Below are 23586 nucleotides of genomic sequence, written 5' to 3'. Positions count from 1 at the left end.
CTGGGGCGTTTGTCACTGGATATGTCATAGGGAGGGCTAGTAGAATAATCTGGATGTGTGTGGTCAACAGGCTAACTGATGGCAACTAACTGGGTAAAGTGAGGGTAAGCAGCTCATTGGATGTTGCATGCTTGGTACCTCCATGCGAACATAGAAGACATGTCCCTCTACCACAGACTGGCTAGAGGGGGAGAGGTATGGTCAAATCTTGTCAGCAGTTCAGTGGCCATGAATGAATGAACAGTTTATAGATGGCACTATTGCACGGAGTGTCCCTGCGATATACCTGCAAGCAAGAAACACAGCTGGCCACACAAGAGTGATACAAACAGGTGGGTTTTAATGCTTTCCTACAAGAAAATTCATGGAAAATGGTGCAGGGTGAGAGAGGAAGATGATTCCATTCTTTACTAGCAAGGACAGTAAACGAACGCTCTCCAAACAATGCTCTCATAGTTTGAAAATAGCAGAAAAACCCAAGTATGTGGCTGAAAATTACACAGTTCAGATGTCGTCTAGAAGAGATTAAAATGGGAGCCACAAATGGTGTAACAACATGAAAATACAGTAAAACCTTACAGATATACTTTTTGAGAACTCTTAGATCCTTTGTGGAAACCAGCTGCCTTCTTCACACCTGACAATCTGGATTCAGGGCCGGATATAGCACTGAATCCACCTTGCTGGCAGTCATCGAACAGCTCAGGCTCTAGCTCGAAGGGGACGCACCTCGGTTTTCATTCTAGTAGATGTTAGCATGCCTTTCAGTGCAATTTCCCACCAGTTGCTTCTTCAAAGGTTGGAGGATTAGGGCATTCTGGCCCTGGCCTGGCCACAGTCCTTCTTACAAGATCGTTCCTTCATTGTCTTCACTAAGTCAAAAACTTCTAATTCATATCCTCTATCTTCTGGTGTGCTGCAGGGCTCGGTTTTGAGTCAGGTCTCAAACTAAGGAACTTGCTGCCTGTCTCAATGAGATTGTGTACATCTCTTGGCATGTTTAAGAAACTCCTGAAGACTTGGCTTTACTCTAGTTTCTTTGTAGAGCCTTCTGATTACCTAGCGCTGAGAAACCCTGTCAGGTAGCCATGCGCTTTACAAAACGACATAAGAATAGTAATGACATAATGATATTACTAAAAGAAACCAACAGTAAAAAAAAAATGTATTAACAAACTGTAATTTTTCTTAATCTACTTTTGATGACAAATAAATCAGTCTTTTCAATGAATAAGCAGTGTTACATTTCTCTTGGATTTCTTTTAGTGTCTTTGTTTTCTGTCTGGTTAATTGTCGTTTGGGCCTCTAACTCTTTGACACCTTCAGTGACAGTGCCTTTTATAAATAGTCACAAAAAATAAATATGATGTCCCTCCTTAAATTTTTTCAGGCACACACATCAGGATACAAATTGAACACTGGTAGAAACATTACCAGTGTGGCGCCAATGCGGCGGTCTGAGCACCATATTTCAACCCTGGCGGTCGGGCCACGGTGGGACCACCAGCTCCACCAGGATCAGGGATCACAGCGGTCTGGCGGTAGATGGTGGTCCTAATCCAGCAGGGCAGCACTGCAAGCAGCGCTGCCCTGGGGATTATGACATTGTTCTCCGCCAGCCATTTCATGGCAGTAGCACTGCCATGAAAACGCTGGCGGTGAATGGGTGCAGGGGGACCCCTGGCCAGCACCCTTGCAATGTTCATTGTGAGGGTGCTGGTGCACCCTGAATCCTACAGCATTGCAGCTGGCTCGAATATGAGCCAGAGACAATGCTGTAGGCTGTTTCCCGATATGAGGGTGGGCGGAAACTCAGGTTTCCGCCCGCTGACGTAGCAGGAAACTATTAATGGGACCGATGGGGATGTAGCCAGTATGGCAACAACAACCCCATCAAGTTCGGTGGACGGTGTAAACCATCCGCCAAACTCATAATCAGGCCCACAGTCTTTAAATGTGCGCTAATAGCCCATACAATGTGCCTCAGATTCCACCTGATGACAATTGAGTGAACAAACCCAAGTGGAGTGTAACACGGCCTTGGGCCCTGGTGCAAGCAATGAAAATGGCTCCTTTGACTGCTGTCTTGGTAGTAAATGAAGCTAATAACAGGTCAAAGGGCCACTCAGGGTTCTGGGCCCTGGTGCCATTACACCTGGTGCACCAATCGCAGCTACACCTCTGAATAGAGTTGTAATCCTATTTCAAACGTGAGTTGGAGTTTGTACCCAATTTGTACACAAAACAAGGTCAACATGTGGATTAATGGCAGAGCTCTCACGTTTGTTTTGTCCGTGCATGATTAGCCAGTCCAGCACAGTTGTTACTTTTTATTTCTAGCATCCTAGCATCATAGTCCAGTTTATCCATTAATGAAATTAGCATTTAAATCCCGGATTACAAATCAAAACTTTGGATTTGAAGAACTACTCACTCATGGACCTGGGAAACTTGAGAACACTGTACATCGGCTTGGCTGTGTGTGGTACGGACTTCTGGCCTATGCCCCTACTTGTACACATTATCAAGGTCCCAGATAAACTTGACCGTGATGCTATGCTTTTCTTTCCTTAAGAGCCATTTAGCATTATATCTAGGGCAGATATTGTTTTGACAGATGGTGGAAACAATTTGCTCCTTGGAATGTAAAAGGCAGGTCTGCTCTAAAAAAATAAAAAATAAAAAGCTTCCAGCACAGAAACCATGAATTGATCATTGGACTAAGTAAAGTTTTAAATTGAGTCACAGATGTTTGCACCCCAGTTTTTATGAACTGGTTAACATGTGATTTTCCTAGTATTTTCCCCTTCCGTCCCTATGAGGTAGCTCTCATCAGCTGAGAGGGGTGAGTTTCTTGTATGAATAAGAAAGCTTCTTCCAGGAACTTCTAACTTTTATAATAATCGATAACGTTAAAACAAAAGGTTCAATTTACAAAGGTAATTGTAACTCAACCCTGTCATGTCTGATAATAAGCTATGACCTAATTAAAAACCTTTCCTACAAACAAGTATAAATTATGACCGCCAGAATGTACATATCTAAGATTTTAGTATTTAGGAATCTACCCCAAGTACACTTTGTGCAATAACCAGTTTAGGATTATAAAAATAGACTTGCTTAATTTGAGTTCTGATTCTTTTATTCCTATTTAAAAGCAGCGCGCCTAACATATTATTTTTTGCTTCATCCATAACTTTTGTAATACTAAGGGATCCCATGGTCTTTCCAATCCTTTCTGCAGCATTTACATGAGAAGGTTTTGGGCACAAATTAAGTGCATTGAAAGGTGTGATAAATGCATTTGGAAAAGTTCTTGAGAACCCCACTGAATTTTATTTATTGCTAGAAATGATTTAAAAATAGGCTTTTGACCAAGAATAAAAACGTACAACAATTTTGATAACTACTACTCCAGTTTAATGTTATTTTGCTGCACACAAAATGTACTTAGTATCTATAAGTACTACGCCTGCCGGTTACTATAATTTCAAACTTATATTGATTTACTCTGTACAAGCCTTCCTCACTTTCTCTCTAATGCATACATGGTGTAAATGGGTTGTGTCATTTAATATATGGTAAGACAATACTCTTGGTGGTATTTTTATTCCACTTGTTTTTTTACGTGAAAGGCGACTCATTTAGTAAAAGTAATTTGCAAATTCAATTATGTTAGTCTACAACCTTAGAGAAAAGGTTTTGCACTTTTTTCCTCTACAGGATTATTAAAACCTTTACTCATTGTTATCCTACTTCTTAAGCAAGCTAAGACATAGTGGGAAAATTATTCCACACAATTCACATAGTAATGCTGCCAGCACAAACAGAGTATTTCTTGCATTAAACCCCATGTACTTAAGAGCCCAATTTATTGCTGGCAATAATCACACTCTGGGTGAGTTAGAAAACCACCATCAGGGGAAAATCATATGCTTATTATTGTTCAAAATGAATTCACAATATAAAAATAAGTTAAACAAAACTATGCATAATCTTTTCCATTAAGTAGTGTAAGTGTTTTAGCCTATGCACCACTGATATGTCAAACACTTTATTAACACAAACAATATTAATAATTGTAAAGCAGGCAGTTGAACACTACCTAAATAAAACATTTGATTGGCTCCCAGTTAACCAATAGGAGATTCACAGTTAAATCCAAAAATAACTAATGCTTGTTACACTAGCAACACAGATATCCTTACACCTTCTTTCCCCTACAATGGCCAGTGGAGCTAGAGTGTGTTAATAAAAGACTTCAGAGTTCACCTTCCTCACAGAATGTACCTTCACTGGGAGATATGCTGCTAGGGAGACGTTCTTTTGAATCATTCACTTTTCTATGCAGAAAGTGAGACATGAAAATGTTTGTCATCTCTGTTGTAATAAGTTTGTGAAATAAACAAGTCCCCAAATGTTTATTTCCTTGTGTTTTAATATATTTTTAAAGTGTTTATAGTCTATGAAAATGGGGTAGCCCATGACAGTTTTCAATATTTTAAATGAATTGCCTCAATGTTCTGTTTGATTTTCAAAGTTGCCTGTTTAGAAATATGTTTACTGAATTTCCATTGAACTTAGTAATTTATAATGCAAACAGACAGATATGTTTTACAGACAAATCTATTCTTTTGAACCTGTTTGATCACTGATTTCTTTATATTTTCCTCACACTGAAAATGAGTTTGAAGTCAGGACACCTTCATGCAATTCATGTATATTCATGCTAGGAGATTAACCGCTGGTGAAAGGAGATACACCAATGGTGAAAGGAAGTGGGAGAAGTAAAAAGAAATGTGAAATGTCTAAAAAGTAACTATTTGAAAGATCTAGTTATAAAGACAGCACAACTCTATTCAACCTCAATGTGAGATCTGTTTAAAATAGCTGCCTGCTCCTCTAAAAATTTACTTGTTTGCTTTTCAAGCAGAAGCTGTCTTAAAACTGAGACGGTATTAAGTGACAGAGAGGACGAATGCTCTGACTGAACTGCCGGAGAAAGGGAATGCTCGGTTGCGGTAGGGATCAATATCATCTACTATTTATAGCCATTTTAATTTATAAAATATAATTACTTACTAAAAACTCATGCTTTCCTCACATTTTTGATACAGTGTGTTTCAAATCTCCTTTATCAGCTCAGTGCTCACTTACGTCAGCCCGCTCTACAGAAAAATCTTTAAATTCAACAGCTTTAATTCCAGCAAAATAGTGTTAAGCAGTGACTCCCTTTTGTCAATAAAGCAGAATGCTAACAGTTTAGCTGTTCATTTAAACTCTGTTGTGAAGCTACAGTAGAACACTGGGAAATCAACTGACTGATTGCTGTTGTTGATAGAGCCATGTTTTCCTCAGCATGCCTGACATTGTTTCCACATGAATGAAAAAGGTATCCGATACTTTATCGAAAACGTCTTCATTTTACCTTCCTGGGGAACAAACCCAAAATTTCATAACAAAATTAACCCCTTGCCCGCCACGGACTTAATGGTTACGTCCGGTGGTGCATCACTGAGGCGCCACTGATTTAACCATTACGTCCTGGGACTGGCTGCCTCCCGCCCCGCCCCACCCCCCCCCTAGGGCAGGGCTGGAAGTGGTATCGCTTCCCATCCACCTCCAACCCCCCATCCCCCAGTGACGTCTGATGACATCAGCACACGATCGCGCGCCGAACGCATCAGAGGTAAACTCCCGTCACACTGGAAGCCATGCTTCCAGGGCGACCGAGGAGAAACAGATTCGTTTCTCCTCGGTACGGGGGCAGGGGAGGCAGAGAGGCATGAAAAGGGAAGGAAAGGCTTTTCCTTCCCTTTTCATGTCTCTCTGAGCATTCCTGCAGCACGATTGCATAGCGATCATGCAGCAGGAGTGCCCACTAGACACCAGGGAAGTTTGTTTACCATACGTAAACAAAGAAGTTGAGTGGCCCTTTGGGCAAGTGTTGCTCCGGGGGGGGGCAATTTAATATAAGGTAATTTCTGCACCCCGGGGTGGGCAGAAGCCACCAGGGATTTTTTTTTTTTTATATATTGATAAGGGAAGCGACCCCTTAGGCAAGCGTCGCTCCCGAGGGGCAATTTTTTTAACTAGGCCTTTTCTGCCACCCCTGAGGGCAGATCAGCCTATAATTAATTAGGCCGATCTGCCCATATCAATTAGGCCTATCTGCCCAGGGGGGAGGGGGGCAGAAGCCACTAGATACCAGGGATATTTTTTATTTGTATTCATATTGATAAGGGGGTCAATTTTTTTACTAGTCCTTTTCTGAACCCCTGAGGGCAGATCGGCCTATATTAATTAGGCCGAGAAGCAATTAGCCACCAGGGATTTTTTTATTTTTTTATTTGTATCGATAAGGGGAGCGAACCCTTAGGCAAGGGTTGCTCACCAGGGGCAATTTTTTTACTAGGCCTTTTCTGCCCCACCCCTGGGGCAGATCAGCCTATATTAATTAGGCCCATCTGCCCCCACGGGGGGCAGAAGACACTAGAAACCAGGGATTTTCTGTTTTTGTTTTATTTATATTGATAAGGGTAGCGACCCCTTGGGCAAAGGTCACTCCCGGGGGCCATTTCTTTATTAGGCCTTTTCTGCCCCGCCCCAAGGGCAGATCGGCCTATATTAATTAGGCCGATGCAGAAGCCATTAGGCACCAGGGATTTTTTTTGTTTTTTTATATTGATAAGGGGAGCGACCTGGGGGGCAATTTTTTTATTAGGCCTTTTCTGCCCCCCCCGAGGGCAGACAGCCTCTATTAACTAGGCCGAGAAGCCATTAGCCACCAGGGATTTTTTATTTTTGAATTTATATCAATAAGGGGAGCGACCCGTTAAGCAAGGGTTGCTCCCCAAGGGAAATTTTTTATTAGGCCTTTTCTGCCCCTGGGGCAGATGAGCCTATATTAATTAGGCCGATGTGCCCCCGGGGGGGGGGGGGCAGAAGACACTAGAAACCAGGGATTTTCTGTTTTTGTTTATATTGATAAGCGGAACAACACCTTAGGCAAGGGTTGCTCCCCAGGGGGGCATATTTATTTTAGGCGATTTCTGTCCCCCTTGGGGGCAGATCGGCCTATTTTTATAAGGCTCATCTGCCTACCAGGCGGGAAGAAAGCCCACCAGGGACAGGGAAGATTTATTTTTCAAAGAAAGAGGCTGGGGGTATGGCCATACCCCTACCCCAAATAAATGGGGCCAAAGTTGTTCTGCAGATGGGGCGATTACCCGTGATCCACACCCTGGGGGGGCAGTAAGCCTACTAGATGCCAGGGAATAAACAAAAAAGAAATTGTGGGATGGTGGCTACCAACCAATATGGGCATGGTTATGCCACCCACCCCAACTGTAGGGGGTAACAGTCTTTCAGCTCTCCCCCGCACAGTAAAACATTTTATCCTATGGCAAGCAAGAGGACATTTGATTATTTTGGGTTTTGGTTTTACATTTGAGCCATGAGAGCTTGTCTAACTCTCAAAATCGTCCCACTTGGAATGGTGAGGGCTGCACTTTTTGGACTTTGAGACGCTGCCATGTAGAAAAATCCACAAGACCTAGACACATCTGAAAACTAAACATCTAGGTGAGTCCAGGGTGGTGTGCTTCACATGCACCCGACACCATTTTCTTACCCACAATGCCCTGCAAACCTCCAACTTAGCTGGAAATCACACATTTTTCCCACATTTTTGTGATAGAACCTTCCGGAATCTTCAGGAATCCACAAAATTCCTACCACCCAGCATTGTCTCATCTATACAGATAAAAATTCAGCCTAAAATAGTTTTTTTTCAAACTGCCTTTTTGGACCCTCTTTGGTTGTCCCTCAATTTCAACATGTTTTTGGCTCTTCCCTGTCACAGGCACTTGGCCCACGTACAGAAGTGAGGTATCATTTTTACTGGGAGACGGAGGGGAATGTTGGATGGTAGGAAATTTGTCCCGGTACAGTTATCCCACACAGAAATGTGGGAAAAATGTGATTTTTGTTAGCTAAATGTAAGGTTTGCGGAGGATTCAGGGTAAGAAAACACTGGGGGATCCACGCAAGTCACACCTCCCTGGACTCCCTTGGGTGTCTTGTTTTCAGAAATGTTTGGGTTTTGTAGGTTTCCCTATATGGCTGCTGAGCCCAGGACCAAAAATGCAGGTGCCCTCCCCCGCAAAACATATAGTTTTATATATTTGATCATTTTGATGTGTCCACATAGTGTTTTGAGACATTTCCTTTCGTGGGCACCAGGCCTACCCACACAAGTGAGGTACCATTTTTATTGGGAGTCTTGGAGGAACACTGGGTAAAAGGAAATTTGTGGCTCCTCTCAGATTCCAGAACTTTCTATCACCAAAATATGAGGAAAAAGTATTTGTTTGCCAAAGTTTGAGGTTTGCAAAGGATTTTGGGTAACAGAACCTGGTGAGAGCCCCACAAGTCACCCCATCTTGGATTCCCCTAGGTGTCTAGTTTTAAAAAATACACAGGTTTGGTAGGTTTCCCTAGGTGGCTGCTGAGCTAGAGGCCAAAACTCACAGCCAGGCACTTTGCAAAAAACAGCTCTGTTTTCCTCGGGAAAATGTGCTGTGTCCATGTTGTGTTTTGGGGCATTTCCTGTCACGGGCACTAGGCCTACCCACACAAGTGAGGTACCATTTGTATCGGGAGACTTGGAGGGATGCTGGGTGGAAGGAAATTTGTGGCTCCTCTTAGATTACAGAACTTTCTGTCACCAAAATGTGAGGAAAAGTGGTTTTTTTGCTACATTTTGAGGTTTGCTAAGGATTCTGGGTAACACAACCTGGTGAGAGCCTCACACGTCACACCATTCTGAATTCCTCTAGGTGTCTAGTTTTCATAAATGTATAGGTTGGTTGGTTTCCCTAGGTGCCAGCAGAGCTAAAGGCCAAAATCCACAGCTAGGCACTTTGCAAAAAACAGCCCTGTTTTCTTTGGGAAAATGTGATGTATCCATGTTGTGTTTTGGGCCATTTCTTGTCATGGGAACTAGGCCTACCCACACAAGTGAGGTCCCATTTGTATCAGGAGACTTGGGGGGATGCTGGGTGGAAGTAAATGTGTGGCTCCTCTCAGATTCCAAAACTGCCTGTCACCAAAATGTGTGGGAAAAGTGTTTGTTTTGCCAAATTTTGAGGTTTGCAAAGGATTCTGGCTAACAGAACCTGGTGAAAGCCCCACAAGTCATCCCATTCTGAATTCCTCTAGGTGTCTAGTTTTCAAAAATGTATAGGCTTGGTAGGTTTCCCTAGGTGCCGGCTGGGCTAAAGGCCAAAATCCACAGCTAGGCACTTTCCAAAAAACACGTCAGATTTCAATGTAAATATGTGATGTGTCCATGTAGTGTTTCCTGTTGCGGGCATTAGGCCTACCCACGCAAGTGAGGTGCCATTTTTATCGGGAGACTTGGGGAAACACAGAATAGCAGAACAAGTGTTATTGCCCCTTGTCTTTCTATACATTTTCTTCCTTCTATATGTAAGACAGTGTGTAAAAAAGAGGACTATTTGAGAAATGCCCTTTAAATTTCATGCTAGTATGGAGAACCTGGAATTCAGAGATGTGCAAATAAACCACAGGTTCTCAACACCTTATCTGGTGTCCATTTTGGAAATACAAATGTTTCCTTGTTTCCTATTTTTCACTCTTTATATTTCAGCAAATTAATTGCTGTATACACGGTATAGAATGAAAACCCATTGCAAGGTGCAGTTCATTTATTCGCTCTGGGGGTACCTAGGGTTCTTGATGAACCTACAATCCCTATACATCCTGCAACCAGAAGAGTCCAGCAGACGTAACGGTATATTACCTTAAAATATCTGACATCGCAGGAAAAAGTTACAGAGTAAACGTGGAGAAAAATGGCTGTGTTTTTTTACCTCAATTTCAATATTTTTTTATTTCAGCTGTTATTTTCTGTAGGAAAACCTTGCAAGATCTACACAAATTACCTCTTGCTGAATTCAGAACGTTGTCTACTTTTTAGAAACATTTAGCTTTCCGGGATCCATCATTGGTTTCACACCCATTTCTGTCAGTAATTAGGAGGAGGCTAAAAGCACAAAATATAGTAAAAATGGGGTATGTCCTAGTAAAATGCCAAAATCGTGTTGAAAAATATGGTTTTCTGATTCAAGTCTCCCTGTTCCTAAAAGCTGGGAAGATGGTGATTTTAGCACCGCAAACCCTATGCGGATGACATTTTCAGGAAAAAAAATCACAAGCCTTCTGCTGTAGCCCTTTTTTCCCAATTGTTTTAAATAAAACGAGATTTCTGCTGTATTTTGGCTAATTTCTTGGTCTTCGGGGAACACACAAACTCTGGGTACCTCTAGAATCCCTAGGTTGATGGAAAAAAAGGATGCAAATTTGGCATGTGTAGCTTATGTGGACAAAAAATTATGAGGGCCTAAGTGCAAACTGCCCCAAATAGCCAAAAAAAGCTTGGCACCTGAGGGGGTAAAGGCCTGGCAGCGAAGGGGTTAAAGGCCTAATTTTGTGTATTTACTACAGTCTCCTCCGTAGAAAAGAAATTCAATTCTAAACTTCCAATTCCAACAAACTTGTGTTAAGATATTCCTCCATTTGTCATGAACACACAATGCTAGCATTCTAGTTGTTTAATAGAACTATGGTTAAGCTGCTGTAGCGCACTGGGGAATCATCTAACATGCTGCTTTTGCTATTGGCTAAACGGGTTAATAAGCACGTCAAACCTTTTTCTCACATGGATGACAAAAATATTTGAGAATTTATAAAAATGAGCGCTTGCTTTAGCTTCTGGAGAAATATCCTTAATTTCCATGAGAAAATGCTGAGAGAAATTGTTTCCTCTCTAAGATGGCTTTTCATATCTGAGCAATGGATCAACCTTTTTCGACAGAGTGAAATCACCCCAGAAATCACCAACATTTCTACAACTGGCATGCACCACCATTAAATAGTGTGATATATATATATATATATATATATATATATATATATATATATATATATATTATTACAAGACCAGAGGGAGGCTCATATTATGCGTTCTTTTCTTGCTTTAATTAAACAGCATCCAAGAAACTACAATACCCAGAAACCCTAAGAAGAAAAAACTACAGTATAACATCACAATAGGAACATTAATCACACGTCGAATATGAATATATCTATCTTGACAGGAAGCAACAAGTCCTCTTTTCTTGCTGCTTGCAGTCAAGATAATACACTGTTTGTTTAAATACTTTTGTTTATTGTAGTTTAATGTTTTTAGGGAGTAATTGTCATGTTATAAATTTTAATATTGTGCTAACGCTGCATGCGCTATTTCTGGGCTATATTCCCTTCCTGCGACCGTTTCGAACGCTCGCGCTGCCTTTGTTCTATGCAGTGCGCCTTATTTATTCTCACTGATGTGGCCCGTGGTGTGTTCCTGCTTCGCCTCACACCACTGCGGCCCGTGGTTCCTTCCTGCCTCGCATCGCCACCTTTGCTCCGTTTGAAAGGGTTTTCCATTCTCCTATCGGTGCTCCCTGTCCACGTTCTCACTCCATGCCTCTGAGCTAATTATAACTCTGTGAGGATGTTTCCTCTTTTACGGCTGCCTCTCCTGAGCTGCCCTTTGCCCTGACACACCTCCAGGCCCAGGTTCACTCCCCTCTCAATTTTATCCCACTTTGAGTTCAATGACAGTGGGCATAGTGGGCCTTCGGAGAAAAGGTGAAAATTTCTCCTTCAGATTTTCTTCCCTCACTAAAGCTCTCATTTTGGTTGACCACACTCATCTCCCAATGTTTGACCATACACCCATTCACCACCCCAATTCTTCTGAGCGGTTCCCTTCCAACCATGTGTTGGATTATATTTTGTTTTATTTAAGAAATCCCCTAGATAAGTCTACTAGAAACAAATTAGAATCCGAATGTCCTTGTCCTCCCTTCCCTCCACGGTGGCTAATTCCCCTGTGATTGATTCTAATATGCTCCTTTTTCACTAAATTTAGGAAAGATCCCAAGAAAGGGGTTGACCAATCTTGGTCTAATTGCCAGGACAGGTTGTTCGATCTGATTGGTCCTCTAACAAGGATTTTGGATTTGGCTGAGGAAGCCAAGATGGAATGAGAATATGTGGACTCTGACACTCTTTCCAATTGGGCTCAGCGTGCCATCTGTATGCTAGGTAATGCCAACTCTTAGATATCACAGGAGTGAAATAAGAGCCTCCTGCTCAAGACTGACCCAAAGTTAAGCAGTCTAGCGACCAAAGAGGAGGGTCCTGAAGCTTAAGGACTCCTTCAAAAAAGAAATGAGTAAGTACGTGCCTACTTTCGCTGTAATAGATAAGGCACAGGCTTCAATGAAGACATTTGTTTCCGGCCGGGTTTGTGGCAGGGCCGGAAAAGGAAGGAGCATTTTTGCAGGCTGTTTCGCTGCAAGAGGTCAATACCTCAATACCTCAACAGAGGCTCCTAAAACCAAGGCTATCAGCATGACTCCTACCCGGGTTATAAACACTAGTTTTGCCCCCGTTGCTCATGAGGATTCCGCAACAGGAGCTTCAGAACCAGAGGACAACAACTCTCAGGTAAGAGTTTCCAGTTCTGTCCTTCCTCCCATAGGAGGCAGGTTAGGAAATTCTAGACACATGGTTATCTCTGGCTTTGGATCTTTGGGTAATCCAAACTGTTCAAGGTTATTGCATAGATTTATTCCAGACCCCCTTCCAGGATCAATTTCCTCATCCCCTAATGTTTTCCAAACAACAACATCTTCTAGTTCAAGAGAAAATTCAATCTTTACTCACAACACAGGCTGCAGAACCTACTCCCTTCAATCCCTCAGGGTTCCTCAGTACTATATTCTTGGTTCTAAAAAAAGAACAAGAAACATCAACCTGCATAAATCGCAGGTCCTTTAACAACTTTGTAGTCTATAACCATTTCAAGATGGAGACCATTCTCCATCTCAGAGATATCTTACTCCAGAACGACTGGTTAATCTGCCTGGACCTTCAGGACGCTTATATGACGATTCCCGTTCATCAATCTTACACGAGATTCCTTCAATTCCAATTTGAAAATTCTTTCTATCAATTCAAAACCCTTCCTTTTGGGTTGTCCTCAGCCCCTTGGTGCTTCACCAAGATGTTGAAGCCAGTATTTGCCCTTCTCAGAAGTCAAGGGGTGAGACTCATTGTCTATCTGGATGACTTTCTAATCATGGCCCAGGGCAAGAATCGTCTTTTGCTTCATCTCTCCCTTTGTCAAAATCTTCTAACAAGTCTAGGTTTCCTAATAAATCCAGAGAAATCTTCCCTCACTCCTTCCCAATGGCTCAAATTTTTGAGTTTCATGATAGATACCAACAGAGCCATTCTCCAATTACCTCAATCCAAGGTAATCCTCATAAAAAATTAAATACGTCATGCCCTATCTCTTTCTCTTTGTTCTCTGAAGTCAATAGCTCATCTTGTCAGTCTCCTGTCTTCCTTGATTCAAGCCATTTTCCCAGGTTCTCTTCACTACAGAGCGCTTCAGAGGTTGAAAGTTTGTCACCTACGCAGAGGTCTGGCTTATTCAGACCCGGTGTCTCTAGACTCAGACTCCAAAGACAAACTCAATTGGTGGCTGACTCATTTAGACGTCTAGAACGGGAGAACAATTTTCTCTGTCGCTATGGATCCTGTCTTAGAATCAGATGCAAGGTTGACAGGATGGGGCGCACGATGTGGACATCTCTCGACTGGAGGTACATGGTCCACACAGGAGCCATTACTGCACACAAACTGTTTAGAGATGCTTGCAGGTTCCTTTGCCATCCAGTCCCTTATCAAAGACAGAATAAAATGCACGGTCCTTCTTTGCATGGACAACCTTTCATCAGTAAGGTACATAAATCGTCTGGGAGGTACAAGTTCTGAACCTCTAGCAATGTAAGCCAAGAGTCTTTGGGAATTTTGCCTCCCCAGAAACATTTCAGTCAGAGCAGAATATCTCTCTGGCAAGTTGAACACGGTAGCAGATTGGTTCTCCATACACCTATACAACTCAAGCGATTGGAAGCTTCACCTTCAGGCTTCAATCTCCTTTCTTCGACCTTTGGCATCATGTCAATAGACCTTTTCGCTTCACGTACCAATACCCAACTTCCCTCCTTTTTCGGTTGGAGACCAGATCATTTAGCTATTGACACGGATGTGTTTTTCCAAAAGTGGCCGCAGCCCCTTTTGTATGCTTTTCCACCCTTCCTCTTCATTGCCCGAGATCTGGCTCATGTTCGCAGACAATCATCCCTAGTACTCCTTACTCCTTTCTTGCAATCTCAGCCTTGGTTCCCGACTCTGTTTAGAACTAACCTCTGACTTTCCATTTCTCATCACTCCTTTTCCCGACTTACTCCTAGATCCGCAGGGACTCAGACACAACCTCATTCTGGACGGCTCCCTATATTTGGTAGCCTGGAGGATTTTGGGGCATCCTGGAGAACCCCAGGAATTGCAGAGGATGCTATCCTATTCATCCAACAATCTTGGGCTCCTGGAACAGCAAAAGTTTACAAAGCAGCCTGGCTGACATGGTGTAGCTGGTGTTTGGACAGGGATTCCAATCCCCTTTCAGCATATGTTACTCTAGTGCTGTCAAGGCTTATAGAACAGTAAATACTTATAGGTCTGCAATTTCACCAGAACGTTTCAGAGTAGACGGACGTCCCATCGGAGAACATCCTTTGGTTTGTCATCTTTTAAACCTCCTAGTCCTAAATACAGTATTATGTGGGACATTAACCTAGTTTTACGCCTTTTTCTTTCATGGCCAGACAATGCTGATGTATCTCTTAAACACCTATCTTCAAAATTAACCATGTTGTTACGTTTGATTTCTATCCAACGTGTATCTTATGTTAAAGCTCTTGAGGTATCTTATTTCCACTATTCCCCCTTGGGAGTCTATTTCCAAGTTCACAGACATAGTAAAACTAATCTTTCAACTGTACACTATCCCTTTGTCTCTTCTCAACCTAAATTGCGCGTTGGTAATTGCTTAAAATGTTACGTTTTACAAACTGCAGATCTTAGAAGTAAGTCCTCTTCCCAACTCCTGATATTCTTTCAGAAACCACACAAACCAGTTTCTTCTCCTACTCTAACTAGATGGGTAAAATGGGTTATGTCTCTAGCCAGAATTTCTAATATCTCCTTCAGGGTCCACTCAGTACGGGGAGCCATGGCTTCCAGAGCCTTTTGGGCTGGTGCCAATTTACAGGATATTCTAAGATCTACAGATCAGTCAAATGAAAGTACTTTTAAAACCTTATATTGTAAACCAGTTAATCATCTATCTCAAACGGTGATCTCTATGCCTCAAACAAGCATAATATGAGCCTCCAGTCTTGTAATAAAATTGGGATTTTCCTAGCCTTGGTGTTTGAAAGGCTAGATTTTATTAAAGACACAGAGGCAAGTATATTATCCCACCACAATCCTCTAACCTGCCCTATTTTCTTATTACTGTAGTTTCGATGCCTTCAACCAGCTCAACTGCTTCCATCTAATGCAAGAAGTTCATCTTACCTTCTGGATCTCTCTAGTCGGATATACTCTCTGGATCCACCAGGAATGACCTCTCTCTCCGTCTTTTTTGTGGACACTTTCAAGGACTTGTTGTACGCTTTACTGACTCTTGGTGTTTTCTTCATTTTAATTCCCCTTTCTCATTTTTGACTGACTCGCAAGAAAAGAGGACTTGTTGCTTACAGTCAAGATCGATATATTCATATTCGAGTTGAGACTGGAGTTCCTATTGTGATAGTTTACTGTAGTTTTTTCTTCCTAGAGTTTCTAGGTATTGTAGTTTCTTGGCTGGTGTTTAATTAAAGCAAGAAAATAAAGCATAATACTCACCTCCGTGTCTTTATTAAAATCTAGCCATTCAGACACCAAGGCTAGGAATCTCAATTATAATGTATGATGTGACTAAAATGTGTTATCTCCCTTCTTATGTGCTCCTTTTAGTGACCATCAAAACCACACTCCCAGGTAGTTATTGAAAGTAGTGCAGCAGGGGGTAGTCATTAGCCATCCGGGAGTGATCATCCTTGGATAGAATTGTTTAAATAGTCATAGAGTATCTTGATGTTTATCTAAAAATGCATCATAGATAATTTCACCAAAATGAAAATGCCACCAATATGCAAATAACATACAGGTCTACTTAAAGATATCCTCAATCCAAGACATTGGTGCCCAAAAAGTGCAGTTTTTAAAAACTTTTTTGACATTATCTCTTCAGAGCTTTTCAAACTCCGTGCAGAGAAAACTGTATTCTACAACTATAAATCTTCACATTCAACGTAGTTTGGCTCACAGATCTGCATAGTGAATGATTAGCAGCCTCTTTTGCACAGGCATTCAAATCAAATGGTATGTGGATTCGCTCTCTTCTGTCTAAGGCTTCATAAATTGCATACCAGGGAACAAACGTTTGAGTCATAGTTCATAATGTAAAGAAACGTAAACACATTCTCTAACCTAGCATTTCTATTGTGTTGAAGAGACCACAGAGTTAGTTAAAACTGAGTATGCGATTTTTACTTTGGCTGGCTCTTTAAAGCCCTCCTTCACATCAATAAAAGCTGTTCTTCACTCGGCACTCAAGGCTTAACTCAGACACAAGCAAACACAATCACATTTTCTAGTTATCTGATGTAAAAAAAAGAATCAAACATAACGTAACTAAACATATTAAAAATGAAGACTGGAAAAAATCCCCAAACTCACAAACAGCTAGTCCTTTGATTTTGATGGAGCAGTCCCACCTGATGGAATTTCCGACCACTCATTTGGTGTTGATCAGGGACCCTAAAGCTATTTTACAAAAAATAAAAGTCAATTTGTTTAAACCCTACTTCATCTGTTCCTTGCTTACCCCCTATGCCTGGCCCTTCCTCTTTCTGACTGTGTTATCCCAACTTTCCTAACAAACCTCTCTTATACTGTCTTCTTCCCCATCTCCTTCACTTCCTCTAACCTTGCTTACCCAACTGAAATCTTCCCACTTGCTATTTGCCTTTCTTCCTGACACGACCATTATCCCACTGTAGTATACTACCAACTTCTTCACCATCTGACAACCTTCATTCTCTCTGCTGTCCACTCTGTATCTTTTCCACTCTTTTCTATCTTCCATATCTTCCTAACAGAATACTAACATTAACTGGGTGATTGACACTGGGAGAGGAGTTGGATTCCCTACGTGTATATTGTTGATGCTGCCATTATTTCTTACAAAGGATGCCTGACTTTTCACCACGTTGTTTCACCATGTTGTTATACATAGAGCATGCTGACAGTGGCGTAGCTGTCAACTGTGCAGTAGGTGCAGTGGCACCGGGCCTAGGTGTCAGAGGGCCCCACAGCATCCCAATTATAGTTGTATTTTACCATGAAACCAGAAGAAATGGGAGAGGGCATATTTCTTGCTTGCATTAGGTCCCCGGGCACTCCTGCTATGCAACACCATACTTACACCATTTTGGTAGAGTAACACCTTACAAAAACGTAAAAAGTAAATAAAATATCACTTCACATTATGATTGGGTAAGAAACGATGCTTGCACACCTTTTCGGAGAACATAAATCAGAGAGAGCTGGAACCAAGACAGTTCAGGCGACTCAGCGAAATACCACTGTGAGCTACATTTAACTCATCCGAAGAACACACTTTATGGAGATTTAAACATCAGACTATTCAAGTCCATTAAAAGTACATGGGTTTACATCATGGGTGGGTGGAAGGGGGTGGAAAGGCTGGAGTGAAGAGTCATACAGCTAAGAAATAGGTATATTGAGCAGCAAAGAACATAAGTGAACTTCTGCTCATTTGTGTCTGCAAAACACGTTACATTAGCCATCTACAACTGTCCTGCGCGGCAAGTCTGCATTAACTTAGTTTCCACAAAACGATTGTTTGTTGCAGATAATTCCTCACAAAATTACTACAAAAATGTGCACGTGCCATTTGCATTTACCTACCTTATTATCTACATTGAAAAAGGGGCCACCTGGAGTTGGAAGATTAAAGTATCCCTTTTGGAGAAAATTGAATTTTCTCATTTGAATTTAAATTTGGTGATGTGGGACTCAAGAGTAGAGTCTGTCTCACTGCTCTCTTAGAGATGTTGCACTGAGTTCTTCCTTTGCAAGAGGGGCGTACCCGTCAATAATGCAGCAGGTGCAATGCCACTTGGGTCAGGGGTCTGAGGAGTTCGCCTGGATTAGCGGCTGTTATGTAATACCAAACATGTGGGCGTTGGCCCCAATTTCCTCGCTAGAGGCCGGGGTGCCCTTGCTATGCCAAGGTACTGCAATGTCTCATGCTGAATTTCACATTTTGTATGTATGTCGTGTGGTCCTATTTTATGCATACATCAGAGCTGAAAAAAATTAAAATATCTTTGAACTTACATCCTTGTAACACAAAAAAGCGCGTCAGCAAAAAAAAATTCTGCTCGAACACATAAATATGTATAAGTAGACTGCAACTGTGAACGTAAATCTGGTAAACATCCACACACAAAAAAACTATTGGGTTTGCCTGTTTGACACTTTATGGCTCCCGAAGCCTAGCTTAAAAATTTTGATATTAAAATTAAAAGGCAAGTGGTCGCTTATTGGCTTTGAAAGTGCTTGTTTCCATTAGTGTTCCAGTGCACTTTGTTTTCTTTTTACTATACTCTTCAAAATAGCCAACGTCCATCCTGGAATAGTAAATTAAAAATAAAATGGCCACTGTTGCATTATGATGCAGAAATGTGCATGTTGCCCATCTTGAAATTGTTTCTCTTTTCAAAGAAAGCCATTTTAGAATGGCAAGGAAAACCTAAACAAGCACTGGTAATGCCAATAGGTCTGGCTTTTATGTGCTAAGACATGCAAACTACAACAGGAGGCTGCATTTTTACCTACCTGTGTTTGGCATGTTAGCATTACTCCACACTCAGTACTTGCCCTACATTCACACAACGCCCAGCTCATGCTCACCCACAGTGATCACCGTACACTTGCATAGACAAAGGATTCAGAGGCTCGGAGCTCTCGTGGCACTCACATAGGCATGGATGGGGTTTACCATATGCGCACACACTGCATACCAAATCCTCACCATACGCTCATACACAGCAGACAACTGTCACCATACACTCAGACAGTAATAGTTTGCAATGCGGATGAGTTGTACAGTGAGTAGTTTCGAATGATTGAAGAAATAATGTAATATATATAGGTTTTAATTGAGAGTATTTTCAGTGGCCGAGGCAAACATAAATGTGTGCAGTGGTTGAATGGTTGGTTTTATAGGTGAATTATAATGCGACGTACTAGTTATTGGTGGTGTGTGTGTTTTTATGAATGGATGATAGTGAGTGAACATAAACTGTTATGGACAGAAGTCTTTGAGCGTGCATACAGGCTGAGGTGGGAGTCACAGAAGTTACTCATGTAGCCACACACGTGCATGGCTCTTTGCACAAGATGACCTTTCTGTTGCTTATTGCTGTATTTGGGTGCCAGACTGGTGCTAATGCCCATATATTGTTAACAAGTCAAATAAATGTTTAAAAAAGAGGTACTTCTATCCCAATTATGCTAATTTTCCTTTTCTTGCTGCATAATAATTTAGTCAACCCTGCCTCATAATTTGATCCTCCACCCGATGCATAACTCCAGTGGCCCTGCATATATGGCATAGGCAGTGACTATGGGTGAATATGTAATGAAGCAAGACAGTGATAATGCAATTTGAAAAAGAAATTGATGTTGCTACTGAGAAATGTAACTGGATAACTGGATTATTTAGTGCTATAGGAGGTATTGCCAGCAGGTGTTAACAGCTCTGGTTGAGTACTGGTTACTGGTGTTGCATATGGTTCGCTGACGTTCCTAAAGTCCAAGTGGTTTTGAAAGAGACCAGGGGCCATATTTATACTTTTTGACGCACAACTGCGCCAACGCAGTTGTGCGTCAAAAAATTTAACACCGGCTAACGCCATTCCAAAGCACCAATGCGGGCGCCTTATTTATTGAATGACGTTAGCCAGCGCTGCGGACTGGTGTGCGTAAAAAAAAATGACCCACACCAGGCAGTGCCGGCATAGGGGAAAATGGAGCTTGGGCGTCAAAAAATGGGGCAAGTCAGGTCTGAGGCAAAATATTGGCCTCAACCCGAATTGCGCCATTTTTTTCGACTCCCAACCCCCATTGAAATGACTCCTGTTTCAGCAAAGACAGGAGTCATGCCCCCTTGCCCAATGGCCATGCCCAGGGGACTTATGTCCCCTGGGCATGGTCATTGGGCATAGTGGCATGTAGGGGGGAACAAATCAGGCACCCCTATGCCACAAAAAAAAAAGAAAAAAATGACTTACCTGAACTTACCTTCAGTTCCCTGGTTTGGGTCCCTCCATCCTTGGGCGTCCTCCTGGGGTGGGCAAGGGTGGCAGGGGGTGTCCCTGGGGGCATGGGAGGGCACCTCTGGGCTCCTTCCGAGCCCGCAGGTCCCTTAACGCCTGCCCTGACCAGGCGTTAAAAAATTACGCAAAAGCGGCTGGACGTCATTTTTTCTGGCCCGCCCACTCCCGTGCGTCATTTTTGCACGGGAGTTTAAATAAGGCGCACATGCCTTGGAGTCATTTTTTAGAAGGGAACGCCTACCTTGCATATCATTAACGCAAGGTAGGTGTCCACGCTAAAAAATGACGCAAACTCCAAGATCTTTGCCGCTAGACGGGTCTAACGGCAAAGTATAAATATGGAGTTAGCTTTGCGTAAAAAAAAAACGACGCAAATCCGGCGCAAACAGAGTATAAATATGCCCCCAGGTAGCACAATGGTCAAGTGAAATCTTTGCACATGGCTGAGGGTAAGTGATCCTCATAACTTAAAAATTGTGGGTGAGTATGGGTCTGCGGTTATGAAACAACTAATTACTGATAAATTTGTGGTAATAGAGGTGTGAATAGCAAATGCTTATTAAATGGTGTATTGGCTGGATTCAAGCATGTGCTGTGAGTGGTGAGCGCTGTTTTAGTGCTCGTGCTGTGTAACTGAGCAGCTCTGAATGGTGGGTGGGTTGATGGTGTAGTGAATGGTACACGTGTTTTTACAGATGGTTTGTCGAGTCATTAGGGATACTTTTGGGTTTGTGTCGTGAATGGCTGCAAATGAGTGCAGCTGTTAGGGATTTTGCAACTGGTTGCGGAGAGTGTTGGTGATTGTGAAGTATCTGGACGGGGTAAATTGCTGTGGGCAAAAAATAATGGTGCTACGGAACTTCTCGTATGGAGGCACACACTTTGTTGTGTAGAATGTTGGGCTGTCCGTGAAATAAATGAGGGTTAAGTTACTTAAGTACAACAGATGGGGGTGTGGGGGTGATAGGATGGATTCGTTTAGAGATGCATGGCTGGTGTAAGGTTCAGTGCAGATAGTGCTGGATTGTACTAGGGAGGCTGAGTTTGTGATAAGAGATTTGCTGGATGGTTAGAGAATTGTGGTGCTACTAATGAGGGGTGCAGAAGATCTGTGCTGGCTGCTGGGTAGAACGCAGTTGGTTATTCGGTGCCTGCTGTGAATCAAAATTATGATTGTAAATAAATAAGTAATGTGGAATTCGTCTGTCTTGTTGGGCGTACTAATAAGCTAGCGTCATTGTTAGCGAACACATATGAAACCATTACCGGCACCTCCCCCACACCTCAACGTTTCAAAACCACCTGTATCGTTGCCCACATTACTCCTCTAAAAACAAAAAAGATCCAAATTTGAGAGTGTACTAGCCCCCACACCCTCACTAAAGTTAATTCAGTGCTAATATCGAATTTTGATATTTCTGGTGGTGGATATGGTGCATAAACGGTCAGTTTTCCTCGATCTGTAGAATGCTGACATTTTAAGCTGAAAGCATTTGAAAGCCCCTAACATTAACCCCTTCGCTGCCAGGCCTTTTCCCCCTCCTGAGCAGAGCCGTTTTTTGGCTATTTGGGGCAGTTCGCGCTTAGGCCCTCATAACTTTTTGTTCACATAAGCTACCCACGCCAAATTTGCGTCCTTTTTTTCCAACATCCTAGGGATTCTAGAGGTACCCAGACTTTGTGGGTTCCCCTGAAGGAGACCAAGAAATTAGCCAAAATACAGTGACAATTTAGTTTTTTTCAAAAAAATGGGAAAAAGGGCTGCAGAAGGCAGCTAGTGTTTTTTTCCCTGAAAATGGCCCTGTCCAAGCAAGAACCCTCACTCTAGTCAGGGTAAGTCACACACAATCCAAATTATCCTGTGTAAACCCTCTGGTAGCTTGGCACTTAGCAGTCAGGCTTAACTTAGAAGGCAATGTGTAAAGTATTTGTGCAATAAATCATACAATAACAATATAGCACCACAAAAATATACCACACCGTGTTTAGAAAAATATGTAATATTTATCTGGGTATTTGCAGGTCAAAACAATAAAAGATGCAATATGAGATTGTAGAGATATCACTGAAAAGTGATATGAAGTGTCTTAAGTCTTTAAAAAGCAAACAAAGTCTCTTTCAAGCACAATGTACCTGGTATGGAGTGGAAAATCTCCGCAGAGGGCCGCAGAGGAGGAGATGCGTAGAACAATGGCGTATGTGTCGGTTTCGCCGCTTCACATACGGACTTGCGTCGTTATTTTCCACGCGGGGAGACGTGCGTCGTTTTCCGGGAAGAAAAATGGTGTGTGCATCGGTTTCGCCCCTTCACACACGGACTTGCGTCTTTATTTTTCACTCGGGGAAGACGTGCGTCGTTTTCCGGCGCGCGGGACGGTCTCCTCTGTGGTTCGTGGGATTCCCAGATGTCCCAGGGTCTGTGCGTGGATTCCTGGGCTTGTTGTCCGGCTGCGCGTCGTTCCTGTGGGCCGTGCGTCGAAGTTTCGGTCGCACCGAAGGCGTCGCAGCGATCTTTTCTTTGCGGGGTCGAGCGGTGTCTTTCCGAATCGGCATACGGGGAATTTTTCACCGCGGAGCAAGCTGTGCGTCAACTTTTCAGCGCACAAGGAGTCCAGCTGAAAGAAAGAAGTCTTTTTGGTCCTAGACTTCAGGAAACAGGAGGCAAGCTCTATACAAGCCCTTGGAGAGCACTTCTGCAGCAAGACAAGAGTTCAGCAAGGCAGCAGGCCAACAGCAAGGCAGCAGTCCTTTGTAGAAAGCAGTCAGGTGAGTCCTTTGAGCAGCCAGGCAGTTCTTCTTGGCAGGATGCAGGTTCTGGTTCAGGTTTCTTCTCCAACAAGTGTCTGAGATGGTAGGGCAGAGGCCCTGTTTTATACTAAAATGTGCCTTTGAAGTGGGGGAGACTTCAAAGAGGGGCCTAGGAGTGCACCAGGTCCCCTTTCAGTTCAATCCTGTCTGCCAGGGTCGCAGTAGGGTGTGTGGCAGTCCTTTGTGTGAGGGCAGGCCCTCCACCCTCCGAGCCTAGGAAGACCCATTCAAAATGCAGATGTATGCAAGTGAGGCTGAGTACCCTGTTTTTGGGGTGTGTCTGAGTGAATGCACAAGGAGCTGTCAACTAAAA

At 42.6% G+C, this 23586-nt stretch overlaps 1 protein-coding gene across 6 annotated transcripts in view; it reads right to left on the bottom strand.

Annotated features, from left to right (window-relative positions):
* MYLK (myosin light chain kinase) overlaps positions 1-23586 on the bottom strand; it is a 1681938-nt gene that overhangs the window by 79035 nt on the left and 1579317 nt on the right. The gene's annotated exons all lie outside the window — the stretch shown is intronic.

Source organism: Pleurodeles waltl, chromosome 3_1 (genome assembly GCF_031143425.1).
Source record: "Pleurodeles waltl isolate 20211129_DDA chromosome 3_1, aPleWal1.hap1.20221129, whole genome shotgun sequence".
Classification (NCBI taxonomy): Eukaryota; Metazoa; Chordata; class Amphibia; order Caudata; family Salamandridae; genus Pleurodeles; species Pleurodeles waltl.
The sequence above is the reverse complement of the archived record's forward strand: the minus strand, read 5'-3'. Positions and strand labels throughout refer to the sequence as shown.